Source organism: Impatiens glandulifera, chromosome 4 (genome assembly GCF_907164915.1).
Source record: "Impatiens glandulifera chromosome 4, dImpGla2.1, whole genome shotgun sequence".
Classification (NCBI taxonomy): Eukaryota; Viridiplantae; Streptophyta; class Magnoliopsida; order Ericales; family Balsaminaceae; genus Impatiens; species Impatiens glandulifera.
The window spans coordinates 22,193,967-22,203,484 of NC_061865.1; the positions used below are offsets into that span (position 1 = coordinate 22,193,967).

Here is a 9,518-nt window from a genome sequence, read left to right on the forward strand (position 1 = left end):
TGAGTTTATCCAAGATATAAGAGATTTAGGCTATAGGTAAAATGAAGATTTGCTCTTGGCTTTAACACGTAATTGGGTTAGCTCAGTATTAGTCTAACAACCAGATTATACAATGTAGTTATCGATGCACTTGTGATATCCAATTAATTAGATTTAGCTTATTTGAAATTCTGACAAATGCAAGCCTAATTCCTCATTCATGGAACTTGCAAAACTGGTGTTGTAGATGAATCACTTCATTTGGTTAAACAAATGGAGGGTTCCAAATGTATTTACATACACAATTTTAATAAATGAAGTGTTTTCTGTAGTTGAGAAAATGAAAGAGAATGTAAATCCAAACGAGGCCACTTATAGGTCTATGTTGATGGGGGCATTTTGTGTTCTTGTACAAGCAGCCCATGTTGCCAACGTTGTTGAATGTTTGCATGTAATTCCTTGGCTAGTAAAGATAATGCCATGTAATTCCATGGCTAGAAAATGAAGATAATGCCACATTTAACATGGTAATGACTTGTTTGATCAAATTTTTTTTATCTTCATGAAGTATCTGGAATTTAATTTTAATACTTATATGAAACTTATCAATGAAGGTAACCTTCACTTAACTCAGATATGTTGAAGCTTTGAAAGAGATGCGAAAGGGGAATATCGTTAAATCTCGTCACTTTCAACTCTCTAATTAACTGTTATTGCAAATTGTTGAAATCAACTAAGCCAAACAAATGTTACCTTTACTATTGTAAAATGATTTTCGTTCTCATATTTTCACTTTCACTTCGATAATCAAAGTCTTAACGGCCTTAACCGAATATATCAGATATATGATGGAAATGGTCGATTGTGACGATTCCCCTAATTCCATTAAGTATAACATCTTAATTCGTTCTTTGCGCAATTGTCGATGTTTACAAATCTCTGAAACTTTTAAAAAAGATGAGGCACATGAAGTTTCTTCAACATTTTATATAAATATTTATTTAACTCTTATTTTATAAATATATAATATTACTTATGTTTAAAAAATTTAAATTAATATTTTTAAAAAATAAATATTTTAGAAAAATAAATAAATTTAAAAGATGATATTAATAATTTACATATGTGTGTTTTTATATGAGAATATGCATGATAATAGATTTATCATGAAATATATGTTTTCTTAAAACTAGTTTATAAATGATAATAGAACAATAACATCAACAATCTTATAAACAACGGAAAAGTCCTTAGGCCCCGTAGCATAGCACGTGTCGAATAATATATGGCAATACGCGGGGATTCGAGGTTGCTCGAGATTCAATGCGTCTCAACTTTGGTTTATTGTCATACATCTGTTTAAAATAAAATATTTATATATAATGTTTTTAATGGTATCTGACAACTTTTAAAATCAATTATGTAAACATAATTAATTTTGTTCAAATTTTAATAATTTATGGATTTATGGTAATCAAAAACGATTTATTATAATCTGGTTTAAATTAATAAAAATAATTAATTTAAAAAAAATATTATTTATTTGAAAATAAAGTTGTTAAATGATTTTAGAAAAATCGGTAAAATGTACGTATCTAAACGCACTTTATACTAGAGTTTCCAAAGAGGGTTTGTTATTTGATTACGCTCGGAAAGGACTTCCGCAATATGTCCTCCACGCCCGTTAAAAACATTTGTATTTTTATAAAAGTCTAGCTATCAAAAGATTTATTTATAACATTACTTCCTTTAATTAGTAATCTAGGGTCCTAAACAAGGATAAGTTTATATTACGTAAATAATTATACAAAATTATTTAAAAGTGCATACATGTGATTGCAGTTGCATAAGATTGAGTACAAACAAGATCTAAAAAATATTAGAATTTAAAAATAAATTCCAAACGGGGCCTTAGTCAAAATATTTGTTTGGGAAATATCCCGAAAATAGTTTGAAATCATTTTCTAATCTCTCGGGATTATTTAAAAATAGATTGAGTTCCAAAATTACAAAAATAATTTTGGGTTTTGAAAAGTGGAACCAAACAGGCTTAGGACTCGAGTCCTAGGGCTTTGGTCTGTTTTTATCGGTTGAAGATCGGATGGGCTCGATCTAGACCGAGGGTGCTATAGAGGATTAGAGGGTTCGGGAGGCTTGGTCCTGAACTCAGATTGTTCGGTCCTAGGTTTGAGAGTCTCATCCCAGATCTAGATTTCTCGGCCGTGGGTCCTAGGAGGCTCGTCCCAGGTCAGACCTCTCGGTCCTAGGTGAAAATCCTCGGTCAAATTTATCGGTCTTTGCTCAAGAACACCGGTCCTAGGGCTCGGTCCTAACTCAAGAACACTAGTCCTAGGTCTCGGTCCTTACTCAGAATCATCGGTCATGGGTCTTAGTCCTATGTTAGTTTTCTCGGTTCTCGGTCTCAATCAGGACCAAGAATCCTCGGTCCTCGATCGTATAAGACTCTGTCCAAGAACACCAAATATTCTTCATTTGGTTCAAAAGTTGCAGTTGTAAATTTTAAAACAGATCATGAAAACATGATTTGTAAGTTGTTATCAACTCCATTGAATGTAGGGATCATAACCCCTAATCCTAAACTCAATCAATCGAACTCTAAATCGATTGTTTTTTCAAAATAATTTTTAGGGAAAATTTTGGGATGTTTTGAATTAGGCCATGTCTTGTTCCAACAACTTCGAAATGATGTTTACAATCGATCATGACTAAAACAAGAACATTAATAAGCCCTGTAACAACTTTTCAAACTAAAATTTAATCTTTATTTTTCTAAAATTTCAGATCAATCAAACATAATCGGGTTGTATGTAATATCATTTGAAAATTATCCTAATATGTTTACAAACATGTTAGGCAACTATTTGAATCAAAATTCAAAAGCAAAAGCTCAATAATACGAAATTCAAAATTTTCAGATTTTCAAATTAAATTTGAGTTTTTTTATTGTGGTTGAATTGATGAAATCTCTTTCGACGGAAAACTTATAAATCTAGGGATTGGTTTCAACTATAGGAAGCACGAAATTGAACCCTAAATAAATCAACCCGATCAAACTTAAAAAATTCTAATTTTGAATCACAACTTGAATTACAGTAGGCCTGGAAGATTACCAACGATTGAAGAACACTCCAATGATCTTTATGGAGCTTTCCAAAGCTCTGGATCGAAGTTCAAAACGATAGAGCAGTTTCTTCTAAAACCAGTCGTCGGAGCTTCTTCAAAGTTCTTCAAGCAGGCTGTATTTAGTGGATTATGTTCGATGGATTGGAAGAAGAACACATAGGGAGTATTTATACTCAATCTAAGACGGTTTCAAAGTAAAATTCATATCGAATTTAGCTTCTGAAACATTATTCTTCGATTTATATTTTGTCTTCACCAACCTAGTTCATGGGTGAATAAGGATAAAAGATGGGGAAGATGGAGCTTCTGGAAAGTCGTCATCGTCGAGCGTGTTACTCTAGCCTCGCGAAGAGATGAACAAAACATCGTCATTTTGTTTAAATAAATGTGTCGTTGGCGTTCCGTCCATCGCCAGGCATTCCGTCTAGCGTTCGGGCATATAGGCTAACGGGGTTAGCGTCCCGTTAGTTGATCCAGTGTGGACTTGGGCGCGCGCTTCCTTTGTCACAACCAGATGCGTGACTTCTTTCTGGGCACTGTATGAAAATTCAGCGCTGATCTGATGGATACAAATCATGTTCCAGTCGACTCCCTTATTTTCAGCCACACTAGATTATCAGTTTTTATTTTTAATAAAAGGGTTATTTGAAATCAATTTTTTTAATGTTTTTTCACTAAATTAATACACAAATATTTTTGACAACATAATAAAAATTATGTTCATTTATTTATTTTTTTGGGTATTTTAGGATATTTATTTAATTATTTTAAGTCATAATTACAAATAACTTATGTCTAAAATTATAATTAAATTATTTCAACCTTTTTTTTACTAATTTGGGTAAAATAAATACAATATCTTAATCTCAAATTATTTTTATTTTTATTTATTTTTTTAATTAGGGTTTAATTAAACCTATTTTGCTTTTAACTTCTCCTTTTGATTTTTTAAAAAAAATCAGAAAATTATTTTAAAATTATTAATAATATTATAAATTGAAGTATATTTCATGCTTTTATATATATTATTAATAATATTAATAAACAAGTACTAATACATATATTCATCGTTAAATGGTAGACAAATTAGAAAAAATAAGCTCTTCAAATATGAATTGTTTGTATTTTTCCTTAAAAGTGTACATAATTTTTAAACAAGTTTTTTTAAACAAAAAAAACTTATATATATGTTAAGTTTACTGATTAAATATCAAAATTCAAATAGAACTAGAAAAATTGACAAATGTTTTATAATAAAAATATCTCAAACAATATTAAATCATTATCACTCTTAAAAAAAATCAAGAAAAATAATATATGTATAAATATAAATCTTCTCAAAAGTAATTTAATATTATAAAAAGCTCAAAATTACTTATGTTCAAAAGTGACTTAATTTCTTATAAATTCTTATTTTCAATATATATTTAATATTTTAACTTAATTATTTTATAATAAAATAAAAAGTAATACACTAATTTGAAAAAATAATTTTTTTTAAATTTTTTAATAAGATTAAATATTTAAATTTATTTATAATATATTTTATTTTGAGTAAGTATTAAAATATTTAATAAGTAAATATATAATTAATGAGAATAATAATAATTAAATATTTTGAGAAATTGAAAATTCATATATAGTTATAATATATTATTAAAATATATAATGACTTTTTAAATTATAAACTTACTTAAATAAAAACATTATATATTTTAAATAACAATATTGTAAATTTAATTATATATATATATATATATATATATATATATATATATATATATATATTAGAATGATTAATCTTATTACAAATTTCATTATAATATTACAAAATAAAATTGTTTGATTGTATTATTATTAATTTAACAATTATAAATAGAATATATATAAAAATTAAAATTATTAAATTTAAAAAGTTAAAAATAAAACATAATTTTACTTTTTTTAAATCAATAACCATGACTTTATTATTAATTAAACTAGGAAAATTATCGCACACGGATAAGAATAAAAACAAAATAAATTAAAAAATTTATAATAATATATATTTAATGTTTAAAATTCTTAATAAATCATGAATAATATATTAAAATAAAAAACAAAACACTTTCATTCCACATTTTATTCAATTCGATAAAACAACTTATTTTTTCACATGTTTCATCACATATTTTTTCCGAATGAATATCTCATCTCGTGACTTTACACTTTACACTTTGTCAATCAAATATTTGATTCATATTTTTTAATAATTAGCATCGTGACCTCCACTTTGGTCAAATAAATATTTGATTCATATATGTTTAACCACTTTCAAATGATACCGGTCTATTATCCTTCAGCAAACCACATCTCAATCACACTTGGTTAAAGGTTGTACTTGTTTTGTTAGGTTGCAAGTTCGAAACATACAAATAGCATTTTAAATTTTATTTTTAACCGTTTTAAGTTTATGGGCGGGTCAACCCACAATCCGACCCAAGTATCCATTTACTCTCACATAAATATCCAAATTAACCACAGCTCTCGACCCGGTAATCCAGATACTTTAAAAATTAAGTATTATATATATAGATTATTAATCCTTTAATTAAGTTGTTAAGTACATTTTAATTTAAATTCATTTATAAACTATTTAATGGATTATGATTTTAAGTCATTGTTATTGATTTAAATAAAAAAAAAATGTAAGATTATGATTTTTTTTCAGTCAATCTTGTCTATTCATATATTTATGATGAAGATGATACAAGTGGAATGAATTCTTAATCTTGAAATTAAGAAAATTGAAAGTATAAAATGAATTCTAAATTTTAAAATCAAGATAATTGAAATGGATAAATTTTTTATCTTGAAATCAAGATAATTGGAAAGGATCACATGAATTCTTTATTAATCGCTTATTTGATTTGGTAGTTTTTTTTTTCTTCAGGTGATTTTGAATTTTCTAATTTATGAATGAGATATATATCTTGTTAAATGAGTCATGTTATTAAATTGTGCAAAATCAATGAGGTTGTGTAGTTTGAAAGTTAGATGTGGTTATACTATCAATTAGTAAAATAATATTTAGTTAATTAAAAGTTATTTTCTTGTTTTAAAAACTCTAAATTAATCATTTTCACCTAATTGATCCTATAATGAACAAAGACATTTAGCGCCAATGATAGAAAATTCGAAAATGGACTTTGAATTGCAACATGGATATTTTTTTCCTGCTTTTGTTCGTATTTTCCTCCTAGACGACCTTTCATCGCGCCTTGGGCTAAACAAACGAAAAACCCTAATTTTGGGTTTCTTAAAGATTTGACGAAGAATCATTGATGGGGAAATGATGACGATCTTCCTTAATTATTTCAATTTTTGAATGACCCCGGATCGTCCAAGGAGACAACTGATCAAATTGCCTCCCAAAAGTGGCAGAATCCCTCGCTACTCTTTTTGATTTTCTATTATCATATTCATTCAAAATACAACGTTAAAAAAAAGTCACTCACTCACTCATTCTTCGAGAAATTTGATGAAATGGCCCATATAATAGCCTTAATTTCAAAAAAGGCCCGCGCCTGATAATGTTTGTAAAATGTTTGTCTTGCCCCTGTGACTGTACTTACGCGAATTACACTTACGTGGATTACACTTACGCGGATTACACTTACGCAAATTACACTTACACGGATTACACTTACGCAAATTATACTTACGCGAAATATGTAATATGCGTACATTGAAAGACGCATATTACATATACGCGCATTATGTAATATGCGTCTTTCATACTATATAAAGCGCCTAATTTTGACCCTCATTTTAAATCTCCAATTTTTAGGGTTCTGACTCTCTCTCAAACCCTATCCCCTCCGATCCTACTGCTCCGCTAAGGTAAGACATTCTCGTCTCAATTCATTCTTATATATTCTAAGTTATGAATATTATCCAAGTGATATTATGTTGGATGCAGGATCTAGGGTTTTAAAAAAATCTTACAAGTTTATCTATGTAAAGATGATGACAATCAACAACACATGGGTTTGTACTTCATTGATCTATGGAAGCAGAAGTTAAACGTTTCGATGGATATGTAAATTGAAGAGGAGAATCCGACAAAGTTTAACACTCTCAACATCGTTAGAGGAAACTTGCGGACTGGTAAAAACGAAACGTTTTGTTTTGATGATTTTGAATCTGAAACAGAGAAATGAGTAAATCAAGTATCTATTTGAATTCAATTAGGGTTTCAAAGGAGTAATTCATATCATTCCTTTTACTACTACTTGATTTTTGTAGGTAAAGGAAGATTGAAAGATCTATAGATGCAAAAGGATAATCGTTTTTGTGCATATTGTGGCTCTCTAGACCCGAAGTGGGCGTATGTTTCTTACTTAGTATTCGATATTTTAAAAATGTTGATAGAGTTGTGATAAGAATTAAGAGGGTTGGTTGTTTCTACTTTCAGGTCAGTTACGCAACAAGAAGTCAAGCAACAATTTGCAGTCTAGTTCATCTCATTCCGTAGTCATTCTCTATCCAAATATTTACATCTTTTTTGTGTGGTTAATTCTGTTCATACTAAATAAATAATTATGAATTCATGATGGATGGCTGACTGACAGGAAGGAATTGTGAAATTTATAGGAATGCTCAAGATAAAAGTGGTTAAAGGCACAAATTTAGCTGTCAGAGATATGTTGTCGAGTGATCCTTATGTTGTTCTTACTCTCGGGCAGCAGGTGAGTGAGTTGAGTCCAGTCCCGATTTTTGTATATTTTGAAAATGTTAATATGATCAACCTTATATAGAAAGCACAAACAACTGTTATGAGGAGTAATCTTAATCTTATATGTAATGAGGAGTTGATGCTTTTAGTGCCCCAGAATTATGGGCCGGTGAAATTGGTAAAAAAAAGAAGATTGCTTTGTGTTTTTAACAATTTTCGAAGATAAATGAAATTATACATGCATGCAGGAAGTGTATGACTATGATACATTTTCTGCTGATGACATAATGGGTGAGGCAGATATTGATATACAATGGATGATAAGTTCTGCAATGGTATACGGGGATGCTGTAATGTTTGGAAACATGAAAATTGGGAAATGGATAAAGGCGGATGATAATGCCCTCATAGAAGACATCACTATGAATATAATCGATGGAAGGGTGAAGGAGGAAGTGAGTCTTAAGCTACAGAATCTGGAATCGGAGAGATTGATCTAGAACTAGAATGGATTCCTCTTGAGCAATAATCATCTTAGTTAATCTTAAATATAACTAACTCTCTTATTTGTAATCAGTAATAATAAGCTTTTTCCCAAAAAAATAATAATAAGCTCTCAATTCTCATTGAAGCCATTTTGTATAGAGAATTCTAGTTTTGTAAATCATTTACAGTTTTTTCCAGATCCTAAAATTCTTCACCTGTTTCTCCATCAAGCTTTCTCTCTTGATGAAGCCAAATTTTCTTATTTTGTAACACATTATTTTACCTAAATTTATATATAGAGTTTCATGGGAATAGATGTGACTGACTTATAAAAATTACTTTCTATATTTGTTACAAATTTTATTACAGTCTGAGATTCTAAATTTTGGGTTGGGTTTGTGTTTTGTTATGTATGGTTTCCTATTTAATCGGACTAAGTTTATTGTCATAAATTTTATTTTTTGTATTAATACAACTAGTCATGGATAAATCGTTCTCAATTGTGTCAACAATACTGCCTAAAGTGTCCGAATAATTTGACAAAACAATACCCAATCATGTTTAAACCGTCATCTGAAAATGACGAAGTTAATCTTTGATGAACTTAAATAGTCAGCTAAACCCTAAACCCTAAACTATCTCTCAACGAAATATATATAGAAACCATGAAATGGCTCTCTTATGTTCTTCTAATGGCTGTAGGATATAATCGATGATACGAGTTATTTGGTCCTCTTATTAATATGCTGCAAACTGCTGAGTTTGATATGAAGAAAGAAGCTGCATGGGAAATCTCAAATGCCACTTCAGGTGGTAGTCATGTAGGTTAATTAGATGTTCGCAGCGGAATAGTTTATATATCTAATCTAAACATCTAATCATATGATCATGCATAATTGATAAATCATGATATATAGTTTATAGAAATATACCTTTGATGCGTGAACCGGATCAGATCTGGTAGTAACGAATAATCGAGAGCCCCACGTGTTGCTCCTCTACTTGGTCCACACGAGCCCGACTAGATCTCTTTACTTTCGACTGCTAGGACGAAAAAGACAAAGGAGAAGCAATCCAATTGCTAGATTAAAAGATGATTTCTTCCTATTGGAGTTCTCACCGTAATATAACAAAAGCCGTTTTAAAAGAGGAACAATTCTCTCTCTATTCACTTCCGTTTTCTTGCAAATAA

General features: G+C 29.3%; 1 pseudogene; it reads left to right on the top strand.

Moving 5' to 3' along the window:
* The first annotated feature begins 319 nt into the window (after positions 1 to 319).
* LOC124934945 lies at positions 320 to 8,369 on the top strand (annotated as a pseudogene).
* The last annotated feature ends 1,149 nt before the right edge of the window (positions 8,370 to 9,518 follow it).